The 12,015-nt window shown below is 36.2% G+C and overlaps 1 pseudogene; it reads left to right on the top strand.

Moving 5' to 3' along the window:
* The first annotated feature begins 11,030 nt into the window (after window positions 1-11,030).
* LOC109374762 (40S ribosomal protein S3a pseudogene) lies at window positions 11,031-11,677 on the top strand (annotated as a pseudogene).
* The last annotated feature ends 338 nt before the right edge of the window (window positions 11,678-12,015 follow it).

Here is a 12,015-nt window from a genome sequence, read left to right on the forward strand (position 1 = left end):
AAAAAAAAAAAGTTATTGGGGGGAGGGTGCTACATATAGTGCTTCTTTCACTAAAGTGTTAAGTGACTTATCAGAGATCATGCTCAAACTCTTTGGTCCCAAAATTCTGTCTAAAAATTTACCTGAAAGAAACCATTACTTATTGTTAATATAGGCTAACTGTTTTTCCCTCTAAATTCATATGTTGAACCCTAACCCCTGATGTGATAGTACTAGGAGGGGGGTTTTTGGGAGATGATTAGGGTTAGGTGAGGTCATGAGGGTAGATCCCTCATGAATGAGATCAGTGCCTTTATAAGTGCCATGGGAGAACTCGCTTCTCCTCTCTGCGCTCCATGTGAGGACACAATGAAGTCAGCAGTCTGCAGCCCAGAAGAGGGTTCTCAGCAGAACCTGACCACAATGGTACCCTGATCTTGGATTTCCAGCTTCCAGAAGTAAGAGAAATAAATTTCTGTTTTTACAAGCCACCCAGTTTCTGTATTGCTATAGCAGTCTGAGCTGACTATGGCATCTATAATACATCAACATGTATTCTCTATGATGTCAAAATTAAAAACAATATAAATATTCAAAAGTAGACAATGGTTAAGTAAATTATGGGTTTTTTTACACGATGACATTTTAGGACAATTTTTATATCATGGTAGAAAATATTATTTTAAAATGTTTAGATCTATGTCTAAGAGAATAAAAATAGATACCATGTATAATATGCAGTATATATATATACACACAAAGTATACAAACATGCCTCTTTAATTATATCACTTGTACATGGCCTTTTCCTCTGCTGATGTGGAGTATAGAGAATGAAGAGACCAATCCCAGAGTTACTGCCTCAGTTCCAACTCTGTCCACAACCTACCAGCCTGTGACACTGGGTAGACTGTTTAACCTCATTCTGGCTCAGTTTCGTATCTATAAATGGGAAACCCTTACAGATGTATTATGAGAATTAAATGAGATAAGGCATGGAAACATTTAGCACAGGTATACAATGCAGAAAATAATGCTTAATCAATTTTAATTATTAATTTACCAAATGACCAAAACTACATGAAAGAATTGAATTAGCATCATGAAAGAGAGAATGATCTAGATACAGGGTGGGCAAACTGCGGCTCACAAGCCATATGCAGCTCTTTGAATGTGGCTCGCAAGCCGCAGTTTGCCTTCCCGAGTCTAGAATATCTGAGAACATCTCACAGTTTACTCCATGTAAGTTAATAACTCGATACAAACACAATTAAACCAAAACATATCTAACTAACACAAACACAAAACAAACTGCCTAAATTTTTACATGATATGCTATGCTATAGAGGAGGGAAAATGAGTCTAAAAAAATGACACGGAAAATAAGAAAAATTGATATGGGGAGAAATGAGTCTTGGTAGGAAATAATCAACACACACAAAACCTGACATGTCTGAAACCACATTAGTGAAACTTGGTACTCATTTTAAAGCAGCAGAAGAGCCAAATTTTCTTTAAAATAGGTAAATCTATAATTCTCACAGTGAACACAGACTGCATAGCAATCATGACTTCATAAGAAAACTTGCAACAGAAGGACCTAGGAGTAATTAATTTTGATCTGGATCAACAACTGGGATTCGAATCAAAGTCCATTGTCCATTGCTTGAGCCACCAAGGCTCAAGGTATAATTATACCTCATCACCTCCAAGAGAATACAACAAACTAAAAAGGATCATAATGGCTAAATATTGATATTTTCATGACCTAAAATTGTCACCTTAAGATAGAATATTACCTGCTGAAAGACAAGCAAAAGGAATAAAATCAAGCCTACAAACCAATAATGGGGTTACCCACTCATTTCCTGGCTAGGCATCAAGAGTTTCTTATTGGTGCCCTAAAAGATGCACAGGATTAATGAAAAGCTGATTTTTTTTTCCCCTTCAACTGCAGTGTTCTTCATTGGCCAAGTATAACTGCTGTGAAATAAAGAACCAGGTCATAAAAGAAATCTGCTCTTACGCTGACATCAAAATCAGTGGGAAGTTTCATCAGGGCAGAAAGGTGGACGGCCTATGAGAAAAAGCTAGCACTGGGATGCAACATAATTCACATATGTCAAGCTATTGGTAAAGTTTTCACCAGCACTGAAATTTCTCACTTGAATTTGATGAATGATTTACATTTCATAGATTGCTCTCTTTAAGACCTTAGAAATGTAGTCATATTCATTCAATCAGAGTAGGCATTTGAGGCTTCACAATGGATTGAAATCATGGTGTTCATAAGCAACGTTTACAAATCCAAATATGCAAATTATGTTTCCCCATATGACCACGGAATTTTTTTTCAATGTCCTGCACCAATGAGTTGCTTTGTTATCTATAGTGAATCATGTAAACATTTCTCTCTTTCTCTTCCGCTCCCCCTCCGCGTCCCCTTTCCTCCCCACTCCCTCTGCCTCCCTCAATCTCCTCCCCTCTCTCTCTCTCTGGAAAGCCTTCATCAACTTACAATAACCAAATTTAGGTTTGTAGGTAGATACAAATAAAATATATGTAAAATAAAACCACAAATGCTCTACATCTAAGTCTTTCATATGCTTCCTGAATTTGAATGGAATTAAGAACATAATCAGAAAATAGATGTGTGACGAGAGGTAGCACCCTGCCCATTTTCTGGCCCTCCATCTTCCAGGAACAACTCTGAGGCTGTGGCATCTGTGGAACTCCCTGTAAACTGATCATATGAAAATAGAGGATCTTTGCTTCACCTAAAATTCTATGAGATCATGTAGGCAGAGTATTAAAAATAGTAATATGAATTTAGACATATAAAGTGTAATACCAAAACCTCTTTCACTGAAATAAAATATGAGAACAGAGATAAAAATGGAAGACCTTATGTAAAACTGTTGGACTAATATTGGCTCCAAATCACTCTCCCTTGGGAAGACTTCCCAACACTCTCAGTGACATCTCTCCCTGATGTCTTTAATATTTTAGACAAGTGCCTGTTATGGCACATAACACGTTGCTGTCATCATCCCCCACTGTGCTTGGAACATCTAAAGCCAGAACTACTCTTCCCTACCTTTGCAGAGTCAGCACCTGGCAATAAGCATGTAACACATAGTTATACAGGGCTGTATTCATGAATTAATTGGTTATTTAGTTTTGCTTAGCACAATAAATAGCTATCCAAAACCAAAATATATCCATTTCAATTTTATCTCCATTTCTTTTTTTTAAGAAAAATAGTAAATTAAACTTTCAGTAGAATTTTACTTTATCTTGATATAACATGTATTTTAAGCACAAATTTCGTTAACCAAAGGTTTGCCTACATGTTCATTAAATTAATCAGAAATGAATCATCATTCCTGAAATTCCTTCAGAATCAAATATTCCAGGGTTAACTCAGAATAAGTCTTCTAACCTGGGATCTGCTTTGCATATTTTACTACCTAAAAGATCACTCCCTCCATCCTATTTATGAATGTAGATCCCTCTGAAGCAAGTCATACTGAATCTTAAACTAAGAAAAAAATTATACACAGTTCATAACTTTGAAAACAAATTTAGAGCCAATTCAGATAAAACATAGCTGTATAGAAATTAAGAATGTGAATTTAACACACTTGAACTAATGAAAAATCAATAGACAATAAACATAACCCTCTGTGTTTGTAAAATCCTTTCCAAGGCATTTGTGATACATCAACTCTATATCTTTACAAGAATTTGGGGGCCGGTCAAGTGGCGCGTTGGTTAAGAACTGGCTTGGGATGCCAGAGGCCCCGGTTCGGATCCTACATATGAGGGCCAGTGACACTGCCCTCTACAGCTAAGATGCTGAACAACAGCTCAACCTGGAGCTGGGCTGCCCTGAGTCGCTGGCGACGACGTAGGCTGCAGCCCCTGCTGCAGTGGGTTGCCATGGGCTACCGCGTGTAGCCAGCAGCCAGCGTGAGCAGCTGTCCAGAAGCCAGCGATTGATCTGCCTGGCCCGGGAACAGTGCAGTGATGGTGCCAACTTGGGCCAGTGAAGTGATGTCCTCCATAACTAGACTGAAGAACAAAAGGACAGCAACTTGTCTGTTCCCCTTTCCCGATTCCCCAACGCTGTTCCCAACCCCCAATTCCCCAATAAAAATCTTAAAAAAAAAGAACTTGGCACATTATTTCCATTTGTCGAGGCATAAACTGAGTCTCAGTAAATTACGTGACTTGTTGGAGTTCATGCAAATTACAAGGGGTAGGGTTGAAACTACGGCTGGGAGCTCATGTTTCCCAGTTTACTTCTCTTTGCATCAAAAACCACGGTACAATTTTGCTACATATAAGTTTTGGTAAATAAATACATTTTAAGTATACATTCTATGTAGGCGACCATTAATTATATTCCTATTTTAGTACTTTCTCTGCAGAAATATTAGAATGCTAAGTTCTTTAAGTGTAAACCAATATAAGCATAAAGCAGCATTATTAAAACTCACAATAATACGGCATTTAAAAATTGATTTGTCTCGATTGATGGAGAATCCAATTTAGGTTAAATAACTATGTTTATGAAATTACATCAGAATTTATTGGCTGTAGCATGATAACTCATCAACTACAGTTGAGCTTGCAGGAATTTGAGCAGAAAAGTTAATTAACAATAATTTTTAAACTGCCAAAAGCCGCTGCAAGTTCACTCTGCGCTCTGCATATATAGCAACTTGCGCTGGGCTTCAAGAAGGAAGTCATTTCCCACAACTGTTTACTTTTATGTCATTGAACTCATTATTAAAAATAAGTGAGCAGTATTGATTTGGATGGTTTAATAATTCAAAATGGTTAAAGGCAATAACAGCACTTTAAACAGACAAATATTTCCTATTATTGTTTATTACCAACTTTAACTATAATGGCTCAATTAATCCAGGCATGGTTTCCCTGAGCAAACTGAAATGCAATTATTAGACCAATAAGATGCTCAAGTCAGTAACTTAAACCTCAGACAGATTTTATAAAGTGATATAATCAATATCACACTCAAGGTGGTAGATGGTGCTGTTAATTTGCCACAGAAAATACAGAAATTCCATTACCTTTTAAAGTTAAAAGAAAATATCTCAAAATCTACTGGTGTGATATTGGTTGCACGTTGAATAACTAACTGCTTTGTAGCATATCCATAATTTAAAACATAATTTACATTCATACGCTTTGAATGAGGACATCAGCCACTGTCTAGGTAAGAGGAACTCTGGATAATACATGTTTGGACTTGAGTAATACTCGGTCACTAGGAATATAAGTTGCCTTATCAACATAAAAAATAAATGTCTACACCCCTTGTGTTAGGGAAATATCTCTACATGATTCTTGTTTATAAATCCACTCACAGGCATCACATCTATTCTCTTAGCAAATTTCCTGTTAAAATAGCAAACTATTGGCTTTAAAACCAAGTTGTTTCCACATTTGTCCATTATAGCCCTTTTCAAATTAAAAACGAAGAAGAATACTAACATACCTTTGGTAGAGAATATCATGTTGTCTTCTTGGCATCTGTTTCAGTTATCCATCTTGGAGTCTCTGTGAACCTTTAAAATATTCCAATTCAGAATTATTGATGTCTTAAAAAAAAAGTGAAATGCACAAAGCTATAAATTTACCTCAAGGAAGCTCTGAGGCTATGATCAGGAAAGACCTTAAGCCAAAGAGAAAATCTATTATTGGCTAACAGTGCACCAAGATTTCTTTTGTTGTTGTTTTATGGGGTTTTGTTTGTTTGTTTGTTTCTTTGTTTTCTAATAAGAAAGCACTCTTACATCCAACCACAGAAAAACAATAACTAATCGGTTTTCTGCTCAAAATGATTTACCATTAGTTGGCAACTATGATAGCAAGAATAGTATATTCTCCCACTCACAGCTTTAAAAATGAGAAGAAAATCTGATGGACTGAATATCGATAAGAAAATCTTTCAGACCCAATAAACCTGCTAAAGAAATATTCTTATTTCCTTTAAATTTTGATTGGTATGATGACCACTGTCTTCAAATAAATATGATCAGCATCAAATAAAATTTTATTTAAAATTAAAATACCATTTTGAGTCTTTATAAATTTTAAGAAATACTGTTAGAAGTTACTTTTGTAAAATATTAAGTAATGAAAAGATATATAAAGATAAAATTAATATTCCCACCTACATACCCCCAACTCCAACCTCCTGAGATGACAACATAGGTTGTTTATATTTTTATTAGATTGAAAGACATTTTGGTATACACTTGATAAAAATGTACATTGTGAGAAAGTAAATTTTAAAATTAACAAAAAGACTGGATGTGAGTCTAATACGCTCTGAGTAATACTCCATAGTCTATCAGTACATAATGATAACGTATTTATTATAATTTACACCAACATCAGACAATCTTAAGATCTCAAGGATCCCATTTCTTATGTTAATTTATGCCAAAATAATCTCATCATCAACCAAATTTGCTAGCAACTCTAGGCATACCATATCACAAACCATCTTCTCCATTTAGCATGCAAGTTAGCAAGGACTTCAGAAATCACCGTGAGACACAGGGTCAAAGTGATCAACTCTAGACACTGACAAAAGTCATTGCCTGCTTACCTGTATTAGCACTGATATATGTAATACCCTACACCAATCTGACACTCTAACCATAGAAGTTCTGTTGGTTATGTATCACTAGTCTGTCTCATAACTGGGGATATACAAAGATATGCCCGTTGAAATTTTGCTAATCATTTTGACAGTCGCAAATGGGAAGGTAAATGTACTGTATTTCAGGATTTGGTAATGATTCCATAGGCCATTTATATGGGGCTCCTCAAAGTACCTTATGATGTAATTCTTTTAATCCCTGATAGCTCCAAAGGGTTCTGGAACAACTTTGACACACTTCCTTCGATCCTTAACTTGCTTGTTTGCTATGTTTTCCCCCCATGTATTACTGATGTCCAAAAAAATATTTTGGCTGTGAGATTTTACTTCATCTTTTTTCCTTTCATTCCAAAGGTATCAAAGAATTCTATAAATTAAAAGTTCTAGATTCAGCTTATTAAATAAATACCTAGGAGCTGCTCAATAGGTAGGAAGATAAAAGAACTAAAAAAAAAGTTTTCTTCTCCCTCTGCTCTGTCTTCTTGCAAATTGTTAAACACAAGATGTGTATGGAAAATATAATTAAATACCCAGCTCCAGCCTGTGGCGTGTAATACAGCAATGACTAGAGTTCGGGTAACTCCTGCCATATACTCCCAGGGCACACTAATCCTTCTTGGCGACTCCCTTGAATGTTCCCTTTTCTTTAATAATCTTTTAAAAAATCCCTGTGTAACTAAGTTTCTGGACCTAAACGAGACACTATTCTATTTAATAGTAGGATTTATGTCAAATATTGATCACAAAAGACTTGGGATTTATAGTTACCTGAGTCTTCCATTTTATAAAGATTTATCCTTGCATTTTCATACTCACATCATTGACGTTCCCATCAGGCACAAGAAAGGAACGTTCCATATTGTCAACATGTGTCACACTGCTTTTATGAACAAGGTTGGGTTCCTTTGTTGAAACACCATTCCATTTCCTGATTTATCTCAACTAGACTTTAGGTTTAAATTCATAAGATGGTCCCATTGATGGATACCACTATGTGGTCATCAACTTCTGTTGGTTGGCTATATATATTTCTCTTTTTGGCTGTTTAGAGCCCAATACCCTCTTCCCTTGGAGCACGAGTGGGAGGGAATGGCCACCTCTCACAGTTGCAGAAGCCAGATCCTCTATCTCACGGTCCTTATGTAGGTCAAAGAAATGTTTAAGTGTGAGACAAAGTTGAGAAAAGTTAAATTCATGGCCATCAGTAGCAGTAGTAAAAAACCTGCCTGATCTTATATTATAATACACTTGCTCCGATTTCTGCTGCCTGGAACCTCAGACTTCCCATTTTCCCTCTTTATATTCCAGTCCATCTCAACACCCCTCCAGATTGTAAGAGCTCCAATATCCTTTAAATAAAATCTGTTTTTTTAACTTTTATATTAAGATTTCCACAATTAGTTATTACTGATTACAACTAAGACTATGCCTACTCAGTGTATTTTGGAAATTTCTGTATCCACAGAAGGACATCCAGTGACTCCAAGTCCAGATTCTTCTCGTGTGGTTCACTTGAGCTCAGTACTTAATATGTGACTCAGACAATTACTAGAAGCACGTGCTTTTATTCTTATCTGCAGGAGTATAACATAGACACACTCTTTTCTAATGGTTGACTTGATGAAAAATTATTTAGAGTGGGCTCCATTTTGTCTTACATGCTAAAGACAACTCCTTAAAAAGCATTTTTTGAGCTATAGATATTACTTTTTAAAAAATAAGCTATCTGTTTCCATTTCACACATTTAAAAATCCATTCAATATGTTATTTATTAAGCTTCTATATGCACCAGACATCATGTTTAGAACTATACTGTTATCTACCAAAGTCATTCTTGAAATTTACTTAATCCCTGACCTTGTTGAAATAAAAATTTATTAGACACATTCTATATATTTTTTTAAAGATCCCTAAAGATTGGACATACAAAGTAAAGAACACATAATCACTGTTCTTTTTTACCACTTTTTTTTTTTTTAACTGAGCCATCCTGCCACCTGTTGGCAGCTCAGCGGTGGCTCAGCTCGGGCTGGACTCGAACCGCTGTTGCTCAGAGCTCTCACTCTTGAGCAAGCTCTTAACCAACTGAGCCACTCGGCCGGACCCATAATCACTGTTCTTAAGGAGATTAGAATCGAATGCAGGAGACCATAGAGTTAAATAATTGATTACAGAATAATGTTAAGAATGCTGTGATAATCACAGAACCAGGTAATTATGGGAGAAGATGGGAAGCAAACATTAAAGCTTCATGGAAATTACTCAAGATGACAAACCAAATTTTGAAGTTAGACTAAGGCAAGAATGGAAAATATTCCCGGCCAAGGCAGTTATGTATGACTTAAAGAAGTAAACAATTCTTGTGAATAAAAGTAACTATAAATTGTATGTCTCTGAAGGCTAAGCAGATAGCAATAAAGGATAAAGCAAAAGATACATTTTTTCTTGAGATTTCTTCCTTTAGTCAGGCCAAGCCACCCCAGAAGTACATCTCCATCAATAGACTCTAAAACATTTTTTTAAAAATGATTTTTTATAGTTAAAACTATCATATATGTTTGAATTAGTTTTGTGTCCTTTGGAAAATTTACCTTTACAACATATTCAGTGCTTACAAAAGGCCTATAACATTTCAAATATTCACCAGCAAAATATGGGAATTTTCTTAATTCCACAATTATTTTTTTTAAGATTTTTATTGGGGAATTGGGGGAAGGGGAACAGACAAGTTGCTGTCCTTTTGTTCTTCAGTCTAGTTGTGGAGGATGTTGCTTCACTGGCCCAAGTTGGCACCATCATTGCGCTCTTCCCGGGCGAGGCAGATCAGTCGCCGGCTTCTGGATGGCTGCTCACAGCAGCTGCTGGCCGCTCATGCTGGCTGCTGGCTACACACGGTAGCCCATGGCAACCCACTGCAGCAGGGGCTGCAGCGTACGCCGTCGCCAGCGACTCACGGCAGCCCAGCTCCAGGTTGAACTGTTGTTCAGCATCTTAGCTGTAGAGGGTAGTGTCACTGGCCCTCATATGTGGCCCTTAATTCCACACTCTTATTAGCAATAAATATTAATACCCTTATCTAAATTTGTCATTCTCATGGATAAAAGCTATATCTCACTGATGTTTTAATTTGCATTACTCTACTGTAGTGAATTTGAGCACCCTTCAAAATGCTTTTTTCATCATTTGCGAATTTTCTAATTATATCACTTGCATATTTTCTTTTGAGTTAATTGTATTTTTATGTCACTTTATAAGAGGTCTTTATTATAAAAAGTTAGTCCTCTCACAGTAATAAACTGTAACCATAAGTATAACAGTTTCTGTGAGTCCTCACAGTGAATCATCGAGGCTGAGAATAGACTTGGGGATTCCCAGCACAAGCATGAATGCCCAGAGGCAAGATTATTGGAAGCCATAAATGTAGGAATCTATTACAGACAGTGAAAAAGACCTAGACCTCAAACAAATAGATCCCAAACACTGCACAAAGTTCAAAGATATCCCAGTATCCAGCTCATGAAGGCATCTGCAGCCTTTCATTACGTCCTCACTGGTAAATTACACAGGTTATAGAGAAGAAAGTTTGGCACCAGCTTTCTCTGCAAGAAGCCCAAGGTTTTATTCAGATGTGGTAGCCCATCTGCTTTAGTGGTAGGAGGTAGTTTGAAGATGGAAGTAAATCAGAAGGGAAACAATAGATTGAAGCTGGAAAAGCTGTAAGACATAGACTCTGTCAAGGAAGAGTATCTAGGAAAGCACTGAAACCAAGAATAGGGATAAAAACAAGGACACAGTGGGTTCCTAGAGTTGAAATAAATGTTAAATATAGCCCAACTCCTAGATCAATCAGCATAAATCATCACTTTAAAGCTTTTTACCTCAGTAATGACTACTCAATACATCGCATCCTGCTCTCACCAAAAATTACAAATCACATCAAAAGGCAAGAAAAACTCAATATCAGGAGACAACAATCACCATATTGAAATTGTCAGACTGAGATTTTTTTTAAAGTTCTGTTTAATACGCTAATGGCTCTGATATAGAAAGTGTACAACATGTAAGAATGGATGCCAATTAAGCAGAGAGATGCTAACTATGAATCAAAACCAGATTCTTAAATCAAAAGCACTACAGCAAACGTAAAGAAATGTCACTAAATTATACACTTAACAACGATTACAATGGTAAATTCCGTGTTATGTATATTTACCACAATAATAAACGAGAATTTTAGGATACAGCAGAAGTATTGTTTACAGTGAAATTTATAATACTAAATATATTAGAAAATAAACCACCTTTTGTATCTCTGAGAAGAACCATGGCAGTTGGCAAGAGTGTCTTACAAAAGGTGGCAAGAAGAGAGCCAAGAAAAAAGTGGTTGATACATTTTCTAAGAAAGATTGGTATGATGTGAAAGCTATGTTCAATATAAGAAATATTGGGGAAACGCTAGTCATGAGAACTCAAGGAACCCAAATCGCATCTGATGGTCTGAAGGGTTGTGTTTTTGAAGTGAGCCTAGCTGATCTGCAGAATGATGAAACTGCACTTAGAAAATTCAAGTTAATGACTGAGGATGTTCAAGGCAAAAACTCCCTGCCTAATTTCCGTGGTGTGGCTCTTACCCATGACAAAATGTGCTCCATGGTCAAAAAATGGCAGACCATGATTGAGGCTTATGCTGATGTCAAGACTATCAGTCGTTATTTGCTTCATCTATTCTGTGATGGTTTTACTAAAAAATGCAGCAATCAGATTCAGAAGATCTCTTATGCTCAGCATCAATAGGTCCACCAAATCCAGAAGATGATGGAAATCATGACCCGAGAGGTGCAGACCAATGGCTTGAAAGAAGTGGTCTATAAATTAATTCCAGATAACATTGGAAAAGACATAAAAAAAAGCTTGGTCTGCTCTGGAAAAATGACTGGGGATGAGACAGGTGCTAAGAAGCTGATGAATATGAGCCCCTAGACCAAGAATCTGTTTAAAAATTTAGACTTTTCACAATGACAAAACCCGTTGGTGATGTTTAGAAAGAAATCCATTTAAAGTCAATAACCTAACTTCCATCATAGGATACCAGAAAATGAAAAAGCAATTTAAGATTGAAGGAAGCAAGAGAAGAGATAATAAAAATCATAGCTGAAATCAAAGAAATTAAAAATAGGGAACAATTTTACAAAATCAACCAAACCAAAACCTGCTTTAAAAAAAAAAAATCAATGAAATTGATGTCTCTAGCCAGGCAATCTATGAAAAAATAAAATTTAAAAGACATAAATTACAAATATCAGTTAGGAAACAGAGAATATAACTACAGAATATG

The sequence above is a fragment of the Hipposideros armiger genome, unplaced genomic scaffold, assembly GCF_001890085.2.
Source record: "Hipposideros armiger isolate ML-2016 unplaced genomic scaffold, ASM189008v1 scaffold_1, whole genome shotgun sequence".
Classification (NCBI taxonomy): Eukaryota; Metazoa; Chordata; class Mammalia; order Chiroptera; family Hipposideridae; genus Hipposideros; species Hipposideros armiger.